Below are 19030 nucleotides of genomic sequence, written 5' to 3' on the forward strand. Positions count from 1 at the left end.
GTAAAAGACTATGACAAACCGAAGAAATCTTTGCCTAACACGTGGTCACAAATGTTTGATCCTTTTATAGTTTTTGGTGTTACATTTAGATCTATGACCCATTTTGAGTTAACTAAATATGTGATGAGGTGGTGACAATTTGTATTTTTCAAGGGAAGGAAGTTTCCTTCTATTCATTGTTTTCTGAGAGTGTTTTTTTTAATCAGGAATAGGTACTAGATTTTTTTCAAACGTTTTTCCTATCTTTATTGAAACGATTATATGATTTTCTCTTTTAGTTTGTTAATGTGACAAATTACATTAACTATCTAATCAATTAATCTTGCCTTTCTGAGTGGGGCAAACCTCACTTAGTCATGATGTACTCTCCTTTCTATGTATCACTAGATCTGATGTCTGAGGCTTTGTTTAGCTTTTTTGCTTCTATGTTTCTGAGGAATACTGGTCTGTAGTTCTCTTTTCTTAAAATTTATTTGTCTGGATTTGGCACAAAGGTAATGCTGATTCATTAAATGAGTCCTTTTCAATGTTTTAGAAAAGTGAAAGTGTTAGTCGCTAAGTTGTGTCCAACTCTTTGCCACCCCATGGACTGTAGCCTGCCAGGCTCCCTGTCCATGGGATTTCCCAGACAAGAATACTGGAGTGGGTTGCCATTTCCTTCTCCAGGGGATTTTCCTGACCCAGGAATCAAACCTGGGTCTCCTGTATTCCAGGCAAATTCTTTACCATCTGAGTCACCAGGGAAGTCACAAATTTGGGTAAAATTGCAATAATTATTCTCCTTAAATGTTTGAAAAGAATTCACTAGTGAAGCCATATGGGCCTAGAGTATTCTTTGTGGAAAGTTTCTAACTACAAATATAATTTTATTATTGATAATAGAGAGGACTCTTGCCTATCTAATTGTCTGTTTCTTTCAGCATCAGCTTTGGTAAGTTTGTGTTTTTCAAGCAATTTATCCACTTTTCCAAGTTGTCTGTAAGATCTATAGTGGTGTCAGTACTCTCATTTCTGATACTGGTAATCCGTGGCTTTTCTCCTTTTCCTGATCCAGATGTTTATGATTTTTTTTGTATTTGAGTTTTGTGTTTTTAATTTGACACTGCTTTTTAAATTTTTATTGAAGCATGGTTGATTTACAATGTTGCGTTCATTTCTGCTGTACAGCAAAGTGATTCAGTTATACATATATATATATTCTTTTTCATATTCTTTTCCATTATGGTTTATCACAGGATGTTGAATATAGTTCCCTGTGCTTTACAGTAGGACCTTGTTGTTTATCTGATGTTTATCATTTTTATTGATCTTCTCAAGGAACCAGTTTTGGGGGTCATTGGTCTTCTCTGTCATTTCCTGTTTGGAATCTCTCTCCCCTAGAGGGGTCCTTTCTTTTCCTACTTTCCCTGTGGCTCAGGAGCCCCTCAGACAGCACCTCACCTGTTCCTGGTCTGGGGCTGGGCTCCAGTGCAGAGTTGTCTACCAGCTCCCCATTTTCTCAAGCCCCTCAGCCCCAGTGCCTCCAAGTTTCACGTGAAAATTTGTTCAAAGGTGGAGCATTCCAGTCAGATACTTCAGTAAAAACCCATGTGTGGATTTTGAAATACTCTGGCCCCTCACACAACAGCCTGAATGACAGGGATGTGAGCGCAGTGTCCCTTCAGTGACAGGGCTGTTCATTCCCTGACTCTGCCCTTTGCTAACTCATGACCACAAGTGATTGACCATCCCTAAGCCTCAGTTTCCCTCTCTCTAAAATGGGAATAATAATAATAGGGTTGTTTAAGGGCCCAATGAGATGATGAATGTGAAGAGCTTAGCACAGACTCGCACGGGGCAAGCCTTCCGTGAGCAGTTGCTGTTAAAATATGACAGCAAGCATTATGGTCTGGGGCTCCGTTCCCTTTACTACTGGAAAGGAAGGATTTATGGTCTTCCTTTTCTTATGTTGATGTTGGAGCTAATGTTTATTGGTTGTAAATATTACAAATATAAACCTGTGGTCCAAGTCCACAGACGGTGCAGTTTGTCCCATTAGGGACGCGTCCATGGCCACACCTGTTTGAGCGCTGGGGTTGACATTCCCAGCACCCAACATACACTTTAGCTATAAAAGCCCCGCCTTGAGAGCTTGACGGCTCTGTGGCCGCATCCAAGAAGAGCTCAGGTCACGGGTGTTTGTCTGAAAACCGTCACAGGTCTTTCTCCTGGGGTGCAGTTGTGCTCATGTGGCCGAGGAGAACTGCAGGGCAGGGGTGGGGGCACCAGACCGCCGTGCAGCTGGGGCCTCCAAAGCCAAAGCAGCTGCCCTGCTCCCCAGTGGTAACGTCGTCGCTGGCATCCTCAGGGCAGGATGTGAGCCCTGTGGCCAGACGGCTGGCGAGTGAGCGGAGGGAGGGAGACCCCGGGGGAGAGGGTTCTGTGTGGGAGAGCTGGAGGGGCCGGGATAGTGGTCAGGTCGGGGAGGATGTGAAACCTGCTGGCTTCCCTGATGGTCTGTGTCGAGGGGGCCACATCCTGAATAGTATGTGACAGACATGGCTCTGTGTGACCCGCCCCCCCGGCCCCAGACCAGACAGCCTCCGCTGGTCTGTCTTGGGACACTGTCTCCAGGGATCTTTGACGGACACGTAAGCCGCTCAGATGTCCAGTCACCCTACAGCCAACATGTAGATGGCAGAGGGTCTGGGGCAGCCAGGCAGGGGGAGATGCACGGGGAGGTGGGAGCCCCCGACCAGCCCCCGTCCACATGCACCCATATGAGAGACCCTGCCTGAGCTGCTGGCCGAGGTCTGTGAGGACACAGACAGAATAGGTGCTGAGCTCTTCTATCGCTGCTGGGGGCGGCTTGGCACACAGCTAGAGTCTGTAGTGGCTTACAGGTCATGGCTGACATGAGCCTCTGAGTTTCTGAGGGCCTCAGAGTTTTCCATCTGGAGAGTGAGAGTTGGAAGGCAGCCTCTGAGCCTTCTCCCTGGGAGAACCAGATCCCTACCTGCGTCTCTGCACGGCCTCCTTCCCTGGGCCCGTGTCAGTTCCCCTTCGGTCTCTTATAAGGACACCTGCTATCTCAAGATCCCTAATTACATCTGCAAAGACCCTTATTCCAAGTAAGGTCCTGGTCACTGGTACCAGAGACAGGATGTGGGCATGACTTTGGGCACGTCAGCCCCCGTGGCACGCTTCACCTCAGGGCAGCGCGGTGCAGGAAATAGGGAGACGCTGTCGGCCCAGGCATGCGTCTCAGCTCTGCCGTTTCTGGCGGGGTGGCCCGCACCTCTCTGAGCCTCTGTCTCTCATCTGTATCACCAACAGCATTGCCATGAGGACTGCCTCGGATGGCACATAGGCCAGCCCTTGCCGCTGCCCTTGACCACACAGTGTGGCCTTGATACTGGGCAGCCCAGCACAGTTCTGACCTGGCAGTTAGTGGTCAACCATACTCCACCCGCCAGACAGCAACGTCCCAGTCCGGGCCTGTGAGAAGGGGCCGTGCTGGCTTTTCCTGCGTGGGAGATGGGGCCGACCAGAGCGGGTCAAGGAGGGGCTCTGGACAGACAAGAGGCCCGCTTTCACCCTTCCCAGCCCCCAGCCGAGCAGGCGGGGCCTTTCCTCCGGCCCTCCCGTCTTGCTCTGTGTTTGCCTGGATTTGAGCACCAGCCCCGGACCATGTTCCCAGGGAGTCAGCCAAGGGCGAGCCTCCCCCGCACTCCCAGAAGATGGGACTCTGGAAGGCTCTCACTGGCATCTTGGATACCCACGGCGGTCCACCAGAGCACAGATGCCCCCAACGTCTGCCTCTTGACAGGCCCCCCTCCCCCGCCTCCCTGCCCTCCACCCACTCCCAGGCCGCCCCAGCGGGGCCAGCAGCAAATGACTGAACCGGGCGACCTCCGAGTGCCCCTGGCGGCGCCAGCACCAGCCCAGGGCAGGGGCCTTCAACAGGCTTGGATTAGAGGTTTGGGGTTTGGAACATCCACATTGGGATAAAATCAGAATTTTTTTTTTTGTAAAGAAGACAATTTCAGAGACACAGTCAAAAACAAAACAGCTTTTTAGCTCTTTCTCTGAAATGACATCAGCGGCCACCACAAAGCCCGAGTCGGCCCCGTTGCTCTCGGCCGTGGGGATATATCATTTCCCCTCCAAAATACCATCGGCGTTGTCCGGATCCCAGCCGACTTGGAGCCGCTCCCTCGGTGGGAAGCGGCCTCGCTTTCCCACCCATGCTCCAGAAGGGCCTTATAATTGGAAAAGTGCAAGTTGCAGATGAACTGGGAGCCCGGGCCAGGAAACGGGTTTTCATGGCGCTGTGTTTGTCCTTGTCTTACACCCACCCCAGTAGTGCGGGCCACGTGGGCATTCGCGTCCTGGGATTCCGGGAACAGCCTTGCCCAGGACAGCTGCGCCCTGTCCCTCCTGCCCCCGCGCTCCAGCCCCATCCAGACCCGTGCCCCTGGGGTTTTCAAATTGTATGAAAACTGGAGGATATTTTCAAGATGGATTTTTGTTTAACTGAAACAGCAACCCAATTTCACTGAAATTTGTTTATCACCACATAAAAATAGACATACAAAAAGAGACCAGAAAGAAATACAATGACATATTAACAGTCTGGTTGTCTGGGGCTGATGGTTTTTTTTTTTTTTAATTCCTGCTACTTCTGTAAATTTTCTCAATTTTACTTTTGTAACACAAAAAAACATTATTTATTAAAAACCACCAACTGGATCTTGTCACAGGGCCAAAATGAGCTACTTAAGAGAGTGGAAAGTCAGGCTTTATGGAGAGCCAGCAGCCCCTGGGGACTTATTTCTTTGAAGAGACACTTTTTAAAAACTCAGAAATAATCTGCATAGTTGAAACTTCTGTTCCTCTGGGATTGTTATTCCTTCATTAGTTAAAGTGATTTACTGAGTCACAGGAAATTTTGCTGCTGGCCCAAAAAGTGATCCCATTTCCCAAGCATTCATTGAGTGTTTGCCCTGATAAAGCCGCTGCGTTCCTGCCCTGGGCGGGCGCACAGTCTAACAGAGACTGCTGGAGACCCGTCTCTTGTTCCTTCAATTGGCAAACACATATGAACCGCTGCTATGTGCTAGGTGCTTATTTAGGGGGTGCTGGGACATGGCAGTCCACAAATAAAACGAAACCCCCTGTTCTCATGGAGTTTAAACTCATGGCAAATGTAGACAAAGGGGAATGTAAAACACGCTCAGGAAGTCCAGAGGAAGGGGTCATCAGTGATGGTAGTGATGGGAGGAGGGGTGTCCACGTGAGGGAGAGTGTTATGGGTTGAATTGTGCCTCCCTCAAATTTGTGTGGTGAAGTCCTAACCCCCAGTGCCTTGGAGGTGACGGTATTTGGAAATGGGCTTCTTGCAGACGTAATTAGCTGACATGGTCTTTAGGGTGGGTTCTAATCCCCTGGGACTACTGCCTTGTTAAATGGAGGGGTTTGGACACGGAACTCTCCCGCTCTCTCCAAGTCAAGCACATACTGATTCGAGTGGACACGTGTGTGAGGCTGGAGGGGGAGACCTCAGGGCAGCTAGAGGCCCCTTCCTTTCCTAGAGCCCACCACTGGCCTTTGGGAGAGAGCTGAGGGAAGCAGGGCCCCGTGTTTGTTCACTCTTCGAGCATCACTGAGCTGCTACAAGACAGATGCTGCCCTAGGACCAGACACAGATCCCTGTCCTTATGGAGTGGAGATTTCCCTGAACACCTACTGTGTGCAGAGATCGCGCTCGGTGATTGAGACCCAGAGTCAAATGAGACAAGGTCCCTGTCCCCTTCCAACCTTCTGTCCATCCATCAGTTCATCCATCCATTCCCTGTTTCTGCTCATCTGCTATCTGTCAGGAGATCTGCTAGACAGTGTGGGAAACTAAAAAGGAAGCGTTACTGTAACAGTCTGATCAGGAAAACAGGTGTGTTTAAAAAAGAAAACTCTAAACAATACGATAAATTCTCCAATAAAAGGAAGCACAGAGTGCTTTAGAAGCACACAAGAGGGAGAGACAAACAGCCTGGGATGGAAGATTTAGAGGAACATCTGCAAAGGAGATGGGTTTTGAAGGAAGAACAGGAGCTCACCAGGCAGAGAGAAGGTTCACCTGTGCAAAAGCACAGAGACATGCGTGAGAGCTGTGTTTCTGGCAGTCAGTGAGAGAAGGCAAGGTCGCGAGGCTCCAGAAGAAGCTGGGGAGCTGCAGGGACCACGGCTTGAAAGACCCTGATACTCACCCGTTTATTCCACGGCTTTTTATTGAGCCCCTGCTGTGTGCAGTTGCTGTAGACATGATGAGGAACAAGTCAGTGGAAACCTCTGCCTTGAGGGAGCTTATTTCCAGCAGAGGAGACAAGAAACGTCCATGTAAGAGGGAGAAAGGTGATGGAGGTAGGGCAGGAGAGGGGAGAGGGTGGTCAGGGAGGGTCTCGCCAAGAAGACCTAAAGAAGGGGGCCAGTGGGGTAGGTGGCCCCCTGGGGAAGGTACTGCCCTGAGGGGTGGTGCCCAGCACCTTGGACCTGGGACAGGAGACAGAGCCAGGGGGAGGGCAGTGTGGTGGGGGTGAGGGGCTGCTGAGCGCCACACAGCCAAGGAAGCATGGGAACATGGGGTCAGGGGGTTAGGCAGGGGGTTAGGAAGAGCTGGTTTTGAGGGATAACTCTGGCTCCAGATTAGGAGCAGACCCTGAGTGGGGAGTGAGCAAGGGCGGGGACGCCTGAGCTGACGGCCCCAGCAGAGTCTCAGCAGGTTCTGGTGGCTCAGGAATGATAGGATGGATGGGTGGACAGACAGATGGTGCAGCCTCCGGGCACTGGAGGCCCACGTGGAACTTGAGACACAGCCCAGGGAGGAGGCTCGTCACCCCCATTAGTAATGTAACTGCAGCATCCAGCACTGTGTCCACTTCTGGGGCTGCTGCTTCGAATGACCACAAACTTGATGGCTTCAAACAGCACACATGGTTCTCTCAGAGTCTGGAGGTCAGAAGCCTGATGTGGGTCTCACAGGGTCAACTCCGGGCGTCTCAGGGCCGCTGGGTCCCTCTGGAGGCCCCAGAGGAGAGTCCTTCCTTCACTTTCCAGCTCCTAGAAGCGCCTGTGTCCTGTGGCTCGGAGCCACGTACCCCTCCCATCTCCCCTTCCGTCATCGCAGCTCCTCCTCTGACTCTGACTCCTGCCTCCCTCTTCTAAGGCCCTTCCTGTTGCTACCTGGGACCCAGCTGGATAACCCAGCATCCTCTCCCATCTCAAGGTGGGGCTGTTATCCAGCCAACCTAGCCATCCTTGGTCTCTGGGTCCTCACAGCCAGCCAGGGAGGAGCTGCTTCCAGTGATGAACCTGGGGCTCAGAGAGGGTGAATTTCCCAGCTCACACCCCTAGGTCCTAGATGCACCCCTGGCGCCGGTCCCCCCCGCCCACCTGCCCTGTTGCTGATGGCCCCCCATGACCATGTAGAATCCCCAGGGCCCGTCACCTTCACAGCAAAGGGCCTCCCAGGAGAGACACGGACAAGCCCCTTGAAGAAACCCTGGACGCTCCCAGGGGTCACCTTGGAAAACCACCTCACCTCCGAGAAAGACGCACCCCAACCTCACCCCCGTTGCCCTGCAAGAAAGCCAGTCACTTGCTCTTGAGAACCAAGTGCCTTTCAAGCTCCCGGGGTTCTTCCAAGGAGTCCCTGGGGAGGACGATCTCTCTGTGACAAGCCGGCTGGCGGGGGGCTCGGCCAAGCAGTGGGGTGAGCCCGTGTGTCAAGCAGAGAAGAGCCAGAGCCCCTTCTGACACTGGGCGCGGGGGGAGCAGGCGCTCACGCCAGAAGAGGCGTGCAGCCTTGTTTATTTTCATTTTGGGGATTGAAAATGCTCACTTCCTAGGCCCCTCGGCTCGGTATGGCTGTTCCTTTAAAGAGAAAAAGGAAGTGTGGTCCTGGCAGAGTGAACCAAAGCAATAAAAAATAAATCTTGGTAATTGTTGTGGAGACAGAAAGCAAAACAAACTGGACTTAAGTACATTGTAAGAAAATGTCAGAGTCGGAGGCCGGGCCATTAGCGTGCGAAATCACTCCTCTCCCCGGAGGAGCCGCTGGACGGGGACCAGCCTGTTTGATTTTCTGCATTCCTCATTCTGGGGTTTCTTGGAACGTCAGACTACTGCGTTTTTTTCTTTTTCCTGAAAAGGACGGGTGGCTTCAGAGATGTCGATTGGAGAAATGTCAGGAAGGAGCCTGAAGGGAGACAGCCGTCAGCGAGCCGTCCCTCTTGGCAGCAGTTCCCGGGGCCCGGGGCCCGGGGCCCGCAGGTGAGAGTGGTGGGCAGGGATAGGGGCAGGGGTGTCCTGGAAACACCCCCCCCCGATGCCTCTGACAGCAGCGGCTCCCCCTCAGCATCAGCAGAGGGAGCACGCAGCATCACATCTGCAACGTGCACATAAAGTGGGATGTTCCTCTATCCCAGGGTGACTCACCTGTGTTTTCAGAAATGATAGCAACCTCCCCACCACCACCTCTCTGCGCCATTTGTCACAGGAACAAACCTCAGAGCTGTGAGTGGGTGCCCGGAAGGACCGGGGCTTGGGAGCGGGGGTGCAGGACCTGGGGTGACATTCCTGGAGTGCATCCCAGGAGCCGATTCCCAAACGGCCCTCATTTGCTGGGAGAGGGTCCTCACTCACGTCTGATGCCTCTGATGGAACCCCTCACCTTCGGAAGATTCTGGTTGGGATGACTGAGTGATGTTGCGGGTCTGAGATCACGTGTGACAGAGGTGGCCCAAGTCCTGATACGGGCCCAGCTGGGATTCCAGCCCAGGCCTGACTGAGTCCAGCCCAGTAGCTCTTCATCCCAGTCACCCCCTTACATGGAAGGCAGTTTGGAGATCTTGTGTGGGCGCCAGCAAAATGCAGACATGGCCACTCAGCTCACGTTCCCAGCATCCACCATGGTCACCATAAACCAGACCTTTTTGGGGAAGGACCTCATTTCTATCCCAAACTTTCTGCAGAGGTGAAGACCCAAAGATAAGCCACTTGCTTAACTTGAAGAAGCCCAAATTGTTTTCCTATCAGCAACTTCTGGCCAACAAAGATCCATCTAGTCAAAGCTATGGTTTTTCCAGTAGTCACGTATGGGTATGAGAGTTGGACCATAAAGAAGGCTGAGTGCCAAATAATTGATGCTTTCAAACTGTGGTGCTAGAGAAGATTCTTCAGGGTCCCTTGGGCTGAAAGGAGATCAAACCAGTCAATCCTAAAGGAAATGAACCCTGAATAATCATTGGAAGGACTGATGCTGAAGCTGAAGCTCTAATACTTGGGTCACCTGATGCAAAGAGCCGACTCATTGGAAAAGACCCTGATGCTGGGAGAGATTGAGGGCAGGAGGAGAAGCAGGCAGCAGAAGATGAGATGGTTGGATGGCATCACCAACTCAATGGACATGAATTTGAGCAAACTCTGGGAGATGGTGAGGGACAGGGAGGCCTGGCATGCTGCAGTCCATGGGGTCGCAAAGAGTCGGACATGACTTAGTGATCAAACAACAACCTTCTGGCTAGCAGGAGTGCCTGTCGCGGGCTGTGTCTTATCTTTGGGATTCCAGGTTTACCTGATGACTGTCAGCACTGCCCCAGGAGCTGGTGGGAGGGCAGAGACAAACCCTCTCTGAGATCTTCCCCAGACAAGCTGGACAGATTTCCTTTCCTCCCATCTGAAATCGAGTTCTGAGGCCCGCTGCCTCAGGGGCCTTCGATGCTGGCTCTGGCCAGAGAGACCCTGAGGGGGCTGTGCTGGGCTTCTCCCACTAAATCAGAAGTCTGGACATTAAGTGTGCAGAGGGGGGAGCCTGGCCTCTCCACTGTGAGCTGAAGCAAGGCCCATTAACTGGCTGGGAATGACACATGGCCAGGGATTAGCGGGTTTACAGACTCTAAACAGCTGTAAGAGCCAGGGGAAGTGCCGCAGCTGCCCAGGGGTAAGGAGACCAGCGTTGGGGCGGAGGGGCGAGGCACCTGGCCCTGCGCTAACCGGCTGTGCAACACACACAGCAGGCTTGCCTCCCTCAATCCTCTCGTCCGTTGTGCGCACCGACACACCTGCCTTCCCTGCAGGGGCCTCTCCCTGACCCAGACAGCAGGAGCACATCTGACCCTTTCCTTCCGGGTGGCACAGAGGCTCCCTGCATTTGGGGAGGCACCTGGGTACTTTCCAGACTGCAGAGGAGGCCTCAGCTTCCATGCAAGGCAGGTCGTCCTACAGCACGCCTCCACTAATGGACAACGGTGATGCTCACGCGTCAGCCGTCATCAACTTGCCGTGCGTGCCTGGGATATCTGAGGCTCCACCCAGGCCATGGAGAAGGGTGAGGCCATCGACAAGTGATGTCTGCTGTGGACGTGGTGGAGTGTGTGCCTGGATACACCATGCCCGACTTAGAGCTTGGGCTGAAGGAGGGAAGAACTCAACACACACGTGTGTGTCTGGAGACACCTTGGCCACAACAGCCAGCGTTCCAAGACTTCAGCACGTTTGGTCTTTCATCAGCCCCCCATGAGATATGGCCCATGTTTTATGGAAAGGACTGAGGGGAGGAGAGACTGAATCCTGTGCTCAGTAAAAGGCAAAATAAGGTGGATCCTGTACCTTTAATCACTTACCTCCTGGACCACATCACCTCTGATGGCTCTGAATAGACAAGACTGGGTTCATTTCTCAGAGCCGCTGTTTATCAGAGGGGTAAGTGAGCTCTCAGAAGACAGCCTGGTCTAGCCCTGGATACAGGCGGATAGCAGTATTTCCGTTGTATCATCTGGGGTTCAGAGAAGGAAAGGGGCCCCTCCAAGCTCACACAGCTTGGAAGAGAAGAAACCTGGACACGTATGCAGGGCTGGTCTACTCTGACCAATGTTCTTTTCTCTACATCAGACGAGAAGGTAACTCTTATCCCCTGTGACCGGGACATGAAATCAGAACCAGTCCCGAGAATGAGCTGGAACACCCAGCAACGCGACCCTTCCGATTTCACACAGCCGCAGGTTCCTGACGTGTCCTTCCTGGGTCCTCGGACTCACACGCTCTCCAGAGGCCATCAGGATGGACGCAGACACCTTGGGCCACACCAGTGCAGCTGTCTCATGGCATTCCCAGCCCAGCTGGGAAAAGGAATTAGCACAAACCTCAAGAGAGTGCCGTTCTCATGGAATCCACAGTCTGGTTGGGCTGCTCAGAGTGGGAAGGGAAGCTCACGTTCTCTTATCTCCTGACTTGCTCAGCCCCATCTCCGGAGAGCCTTTTGCCCCTTGAGAGAGGATCCGGCGGGAAAAGGGAGACCGCAAACCCGGGACTGAACAAAAGCTGAGCTCCAGGGTCTTTACCAGGAGCCCATCACCGTGACCTCCTGACCCCTCTTCTGGGGGCCACGAACAGACTCTTTGCTGAGGAACATAGCTGCTGGGGGTCCTGAAGGAGCCGTCTCCTGCAGCCCGGGGAGAGTGTCTGGTGAAGCGGCAATGCCCTGGATGGTTTCCCGTTGTTCCCAAGCACCCTCACATCTGAGTGCTGGGAATCTTTCATGGCACGTGGCCACCCCAGGAGCACACCGCTGGCCTCCGCTGCAGCAACCCATGCCCTTAGCAACCAGAGACCGTGTCGGAACCTCTGTGCTGGGGCTCCCCTCAGAGTGACGCCAGCCACATGTGTGCGTGAGTTGTGACAATCCCTCATGCAATGTAGGAGACCTGGGTTTGCTCTCTGGTTTGGGAAGATCCCCTGGAGAAGGGAAAGGCTACCCACTTCAGTATTCTGGCCTGGAAAATTCCACGGGTCCACTTTCACTTTCTTGTGCCAAAGTGGCCACTGAGTTGGAGCCCACATGAGCAAGCGTGCACACTGCCTTCCAGTCATCTCCCCCATCCTTATGGATTTAGCTTTTTAAATAGGGAAAATATTAGCATTAATTTCATTCCAAAAATCAAAACTCTTCAAACTTGGAAGTTCCGCTCCGTCCCCTAATCCTTCACCCATTCTCACTCTCTGTAGTTAATCAGTTTCCTTAGTAATTGTTGGCCTATCCATCCTGCATATCTTTGAGAGGGAAAATGTTTAACACACACACGTGGTATATATAAGGAGACACGTGAGAAATAAATATACATTATATGCAAAAATAAAGCACGTTGTACATTTGGTTTTGCACTCAGTTTCTTCCCCCAATGTTGCTTCCTGAATATAATCCCACGTCACTCCCGACCAGACCTTGCCACTTCTTTTTACCGCCATGTCAGCCTCCACTGTGTGAATGGGCCAGTTTATCCAACCGGATCTCCTAGGTGTGGGCATTTTGGTATTTCCGATGTTTTACAACGGCAAATCATGTTGCAGTGACCTCCACAGGTATGCCTTCTCATCGTCAAGGGAACTATTTTCTGTGCAGCGCAAGCCTGTGTGTTTTTGCATAGTTGAACATTGCCTATGGTGGAGCATGGATTCTGGGCTTCTCTGCTTTGGCTGCGGCTCTCTCTTCATGAGCAGGCTGACTTGTCCTTAATAGATCACCTGCCATCTCCTCTTTAGTAAACAGGGATGATATTACACATACTGTTCTCTCCACGGGATTGTCATGAGGACTGCCTGAGCTGATGTGCACAGAGATGCTTAGAATTGCGCTTGCCACGTAGGAGACCCTCAGACCCGTCTGCGGGGCGTGTCTGTATGAGACATTGTCAGAGGTCCCCCAGGACTGGTAAATGGTTAACGACAGGTTCTCCAGAAGGATGTCCTGAATCGTAGCGTCTGCCGATCCCTGTGGTGTAAATACTCCCACGTGGTTGTCACTCAGCTTGGCATGGGGAAGCACACAGTTGGTTCTTCTGATGCAGTGCCAGCTGTCCCAGCATCTCCCCCACGTGCCCTCTGACCTCCTGACTGCCTGTGGGCAGTGCTGCCTGCCCAGCAGCTGACCCTGGTGGGTGAGGCCTTGCCCGAAGCTCACCCCGGCCTGGCTTCCTTCCTTTCCCACTCCTGCTTCCTCCCTCCTCCTCTACCTGTCTTTCCTGAGAACTTCCCTAAAAACTTACACACACACTTGCCTCAGGGCCTGCTTCTCAGAACCCGCCCAGACCACATCTCAAGATACCTTTTCCCCAGAAGGCACTGAGGTTTGGGACTCAATAATACTCTCCAAACTCACAAGCCCTCTTTTCCACAAACCCCGCTGCAGCCCTGTCCAGGGCTTCCTCTGCATCTGTGCCCCAAGGTGTGTCTGTCTGGGTCCTGACTCATGGGGCAAGGACCTCTCCTCTGACTCAGCAGTGCCATTTCCTGCCCACAACCTTCTAGAGCTCTTGCACTTTTGACACAATGGAGACCAGCCCACCCCTGATTCACCAGCTCAGTTTTCTGTCACATCCTGTACTTTCCCTGAGGATTTTTCTGTTCTCCTCCTTACCAGGGCCAACGCCAACCAGCCCACAAGCAGCAGAGAACAGAAACTCCGCCAGGCAGACTCCAAGACGGTTCAGAAAAATAAAGAGGCAAACATGGCAGGTCAGGAGGTCCTTGGCTCTTCTCTCGTTGGACTCGAATTCGCTGTGTTGAAACTTACATAGTCTCTTAGTTTCCTTCCTCACTTCCCCCAAGAAGGCCTTGGCAGGGGGGGCAGCGTGGTGCTCCATGTGGCAGAAAGGTGAGAGAGTCGCTCGCCAGCAAGTGTAATCCCTCTGGAAAGCATTCAGAATATTTGTGCATTCTGTACTTTTTCCCCAAGTAAATAAGGTGGAAAAGCATCAGAAAAGTCAGTTTTCCTCAGGAATCCAGACCACAGGGAGAAACATGACAAGCTGTCATGGCTCACCCTTGCGAGCCACGAGTCTCTCCATGAACCTAGCGTAGCACTAGTGCCTACAGAGGAAGGGACACCTTTGTATCTGAGCTTGGCTTCCACACTGAGTGGAACCAGAGGAGCCGCCAAAAAAATGGCCACTTTGAAATCTAGTGAAAGCAGCTAAGTCAACAAAGGAACAACAGGATCCCAGGTTGCAAAACAAGTTGGAAAAACTTTTCCAAGTGCTGTCTTGGTGACCGCGTGACACAGATCCTTTGCTCTGCCTCCAGAAGCATTTAGCTCAGGGTTGCTTCTCTAATTAACCTACAGGCAGAGGAACATGCTCTTAGGGTGAAACTTCATTGTTGCTGTTGCTTTCCACAGACCTCACCATAAGATATTTTAAATGTCCTACACTAAAGGACATTTTCACATCAGTGGTGAAACCATTCCAGAACTCCGTCCAACGACAGACGAGAACCATTGTGCAAATAAAACATTGGGGTTTTCCTTCCTTCAGAACTCCATTAGCAACCCAGAACTAGGCTCACCAGGGTATTTTGAGTCATAATTCTGAATTTAAATTGATTGTCTCCTATTAGGATAATTTATAAATGAAACGAAACAAACAGAAACAAAAACAACAAGAAATGTCAAATACCTTGCCTGTCTACAAAAGACGGATTGGAGGACCCGAGATTTGGAGGCAACTGTGAGCATGGCCCACGTCTAATCTGGAACACATGGGTCCAAAACTAGCCTTTTACATTCAAATTGGTAAATAGGAGATGCATTCTCAGTTTCATTTTCTTCCAAAGAGCCTTCCAGACTTATGAATAAAGGGCAGTGATGAAGAGCATATACTTTGGACACAAAACCTTGAGTTTCTTCAGTCTTCAGCTGGCTACTTAAAGATGCATTGTATATAAAATGCAAATCCCTTCCCCTCGCTCAGCCGGGGCTATAGCATCTCTCAGGGTTGCTGGGGAGGTGATGAGAGACGAGGCATAGAGAAGTGGTCACCGTGTTAACATCTGTTCTTACAGCACAAGCTCAATTCTGCAACTACTCTTGTCTTCTTCATTTATCCCCTATTGAAAGAGATTAGTTATTTAAAACATAGTCTCTGTCTCCATAGCTTCATAATAACGCAAATAATTCTACTTGATGCACACAAGGGCATGCGCAACACAGATGCACGCGCGTGCCTCTAGGAAGATAATTTTCTCCAAACCACATTTTAAGGGCCTGTGTGATTCAGGCAGGGGTGCTAGCTGTTGCTTTCCTAGCAAATAACGTTTACTCTCAAATTTATATGACAAGCTTCATTAGCAACAACTGTGGACTAAATGGTGGCCACAAGGCACACAGAAACAGTCTTCGGATGTTGGTTTACCCAATTTTGCAGAGTGATTTGTTTTTAATGAATTATGCACACTGATCATAGGCTCTGCTCAAAGCCTCATTTACTCTGGAAATTCCTGAAACTGCTCTTCATTTTTCCATGTTCGTTCTTTTTTATTTTCCCCTTGAAAGTTCACAAACACTTTCTGAGAAAGAAAAGAATTAACACACATCTTTTTGTAGATTAGGAAACACAGATGATTTGATAGAAAGCAGGCTCAGGTGAAATATTCATGGTAATGAATCAGCTCTCTGGCTTTCTTTAAAAAAAAAAAAAAAATCTATGGAAATCCTGACAGCAAAGAAACTCTGATTAAATAAATTCAGAGTAGGATTCAAGGACTGGGGTCTTAAACTTCTCTAGAATAAGTCAGGGTGCTAAGAACATGGTAGAGACCCAATGAATATGTGCAAGCAAATTAATAAAATCACATTTCCAAACATGTTCTTCAAGAAGTCGAGCAAGAAATTGTCTCTTTTCTCAGGCATCCTGTCCATGGAGCTGCCCGTCTAGTGGCTCAGATCCACTCTGCACCCGAGTGTGCTAGGAGCTCGGCTTCCCTTCCCAGTGGACCGGACAATGGCAGGGTGTCTGGGCTGTGTCTTCTGCACGGTTGCAGCTGGGAGATATTGCATTAAGTGTGTAGACGGGGCAGGTTCAGTGTTAAATAGCATTCACAGAGGGAATAGAAAAACAATCCCATACCAAGGGATTTTAATGCGCCAGAGAATTAAAAGTCCATTCACAGGACTTCAAATTCAACACTGCAACTAGCCTTTACGAATTTTGTCGAATTTTGTTGTAGTATCAAGGAAGAAGAGTAGGCAGTGATGTGGAAAAGCTTATCAAAATTCTCCTACCATCTCCAACTGTCTGCATGAGGTGAATTTTCTTCTTATACTTCAGTCAAAACATATTACAACAGGCAAGTCAGAAGCAGACTAAAAATTGACTTCTCTTATAACAGATATTGAAGAGATTTGCAAAAATGCTAAAACAGTGCTACTCTTCTGATTTTTTTTTTGTTTTGGTTTGGGAACATATTGTTATTTTTCATTAAAAAGTAAACTGTTTAGGTTATGGCTTTATTATTGCTATTTTAAAATATATTAAATGTTCTAAATATTTCTTCTAATACACTGAATAATAATATATATAACCCACAGACACCAAACTCGTTGAGACTCTTGGTATTTTTTAAGATTGTAGAAGGATTCTGAGACCAAAAAGTTGAGAACCACTCCTCAAACTAAGTACTTCCTGAAAGCGTCCCCCCTCCTGAATTGAACTCCATGCAGGACTGACTCCCACGATACTAGAGAAGTATAGAGGCATGATCCACTTGAGTTTCTAAGGAAAAGGCAACTACAGGTCCCTTCTCATGCTATAAGGATCTCAATTTCCTGTGTATTTCACAGTCATATTGAAATCATTTGCAGAGATTTTTAGAGTTATATGAAGTGGCAAGACAAAATGGACCCATTATTCAGATGGAAAAAATAAAGGTAAAAGTTGAGATGATACCGAAGAGCAAGCAGATCCTGGGTGGATGCACCCTATTATGGGGGAGGAAGACCCCAATTCTCCAGCTCCCCAGGAGCCCCCACAGCTTAGGAAACCGCACAGGGCCTGGCTTTCTCATGACACACCCCTGGTTTGGTCTGTGGTCTCAGTTGCAGTCACCATGGGAATAGCCTGTACTATCCTGGCCCCTGTTCACTTCCGTCACCACTGAAAACAGGAATTATCCAAGTGGGTGGAAAAAGAAAATGTGAACAGTCTAAGTAGCACGACGACAAACCAGAGCCTGGCTGCCCTCCTGTTTGCCTCTCCCCAGATCTGTTTCCAGCGTGGTGCTGCTCATCCGAGGAGTGATTGATACCCAGGCCCCAAAACCCGGGGCTGATTTAAAGTGACAGTCAGGGCCCGTTTCACTGCGGTCTGCAGTCTCCAGCCTCCCTGAACCGACCCGGTTACAGCCTCGGCTCAATTTCCCACACACGGCCCTGAAAAATGATTCCGAACACCAGACCGCAAGGGGCTTTTTATCTTAGCTGTCAGCCTGAAATACATTCAGAACTCAAAGCAATTATGGAAACATTTGGGTCTCCTGAACTTTTCGCTGCTGGGTTTCTCTACTAAATAAAATGAAATGAAGCTTAGTTCTTTGGGGATTAATATAAACAAAGATCATAAAGACATCCAGTGAACAGGGCTGGTGGGGGGGTTTAGATCACAGGCTGTGAATGACCAGCTTCACTTGCATTCAATGCCAGAGCATCTTGCTTCGTGGGGAAGTAGGGGCCCTAGGAGAGGACCTGGCCATGAATACAGTGGATTCTTCCAATTAGAACCCGGGGAAAAATGTTGTTTCAGCTCCACCACCGTGCTCCTGCCCCCAACTCTGGCAATCTGCATCTCCAAGGTCCTGAATAGTACCAAATGCAAATATGGCTCTTTTTTTTTTTAAGGAAAAAAAAAGAGGTGGTCAGAGGGTCTAGAGGGAAGAAGGGATTTTTGAAGTATGCAGTAAGTCAACAGACCCGTGAGCAGTGGGACAGTAAAATTTCACAGCCAGGCTTTGATCTGGATTTCAGAAAAATGAGGCCATAAATGCAGAATGTTTTATGAACCCCAAAATAAGAAACTCTTTGTCTTTTATCTAAAATGTCTACTGAGAAAAATCAGAGGATAATCTAAACGTCAAGCTCATTATATTTTATTTGTGGCAGGGTAAGGAGAGATCACAAAAATATTTACCAAGGTTTATTTTAACTCAAAATAAACTAAATGGTGTTTAAAAAATATATATATATATATATTTTTCGCATGGATTTCAATGGTCAAATCCATCAACCCAAATAGACAGAAATGAATGCCTTTTCTTGCTGAGTTGGAAGTTTCCCCTCTGAGGCTGCCCTGACCTCCGTGGAAGTTTCATTCTGTTGTCAGCTCTACAGGTGAAAATCCTCTCGCCACCCTCTGCCTCCCGCCAGCTACGTTTCTTGGCCTTGTTGACCAATGTTTCTGGAATCCTGTTGCCTTTCTCCGCACGCTGGAGGGCTGAGCAAATGGATTCGTGCTCTCCTCCGCCTGTGGGTTCTGCGCCGCCAGACTCCTTTTAGAGGGGGAGTAGGGGAGAGAGACACGTCTAAACCAAGTGCCTAGGAGAGACCTTTCCCCTTAGAGAAGAATGTAGCCCTCCCTCCCACCCCCCCACCCCCCCACCCCCCCACCCCACCCCCCAGAGATGGGAGGGAAAGCTACCTGCCTTCTTAGCCCTGTCTCATCTCACCTAACCCACTCTAGTATTCTTGGGCTTCCCTGGTGGCTCAGCTGGTAAAGAATCCGCCTGCAATGCAGGAGACTTGGGTTCCATCCCTGGCTTGGGAAGATCTCCTGGAGAAGGGAATGGCTACCCACTCCAGTATTCTGGCCTGGAGAATTCTGTGGACTGTATAGTCCATGGGGTTGCAAAGGGTTGGACGAGACTGAGTGGCTTTCACTTCACCTGAGCTGTGAGGGGCACCACCAGGGTGCCACTTCCTCTCCCCAGGCCTCTGCCTCCTCCCCCGAGGACCAAACCCCAGGGGGCATCTCAAGGTGTTCCTGTGGCCACAGGTGCGATGGCACAGGTGGCAGTGCCTGGAGCCCAGGGGTGCTCACAGCGAGGGGGACAGAGCCCCTGCTGAGGCCCCCCGCCCATGGCCAGGCTCCCTCAATCCCTTATGAGGGGCCGTCTCAGCTTCCCTTTAGCCCAGTTGGGGAAATGTGCCTCTTAAACTGAGTCTGCTCTTCTCGGA

The 19030-nt window shown here is 50.2% G+C and overlaps 1 long non-coding RNA gene across 15 annotated transcripts in view; it reads left to right on the forward strand.

The window, feature by feature from the left end:
• The window catches only part of LOC145514730 (uncharacterized), a 72712-nt gene that overhangs the window by 16656 nt on the left and 37026 nt on the right, over positions 1-19030 (forward strand). For 9 of the 15 annotated variants that reach the window (XR_014060337.1, XR_014060331.1, XR_014060334.1 and 6 more), the window contains one exon: positions 13451-13544. This is a non-coding gene — a long non-coding RNA (uncharacterized LOC145514730). Of the gene's footprint in view, positions 1-8186; positions 8308-13450; positions 13546-19030 lie in introns of those variants that run through there. The other 6 variants (XR_014060330.1, XR_014060328.1, XR_014060326.1 and 3 more) reach the window with 1 other exon arrangement.

This window comes from Giraffa tippelskirchi, chromosome 7, assembly GCF_054371585.1.
Source record: "Giraffa tippelskirchi isolate mGirTip1 chromosome 7, T2T-mGirTip1v1.2.pri, whole genome shotgun sequence".
Classification (NCBI taxonomy): Eukaryota; Metazoa; Chordata; class Mammalia; order Artiodactyla; family Giraffidae; genus Giraffa; species Giraffa tippelskirchi.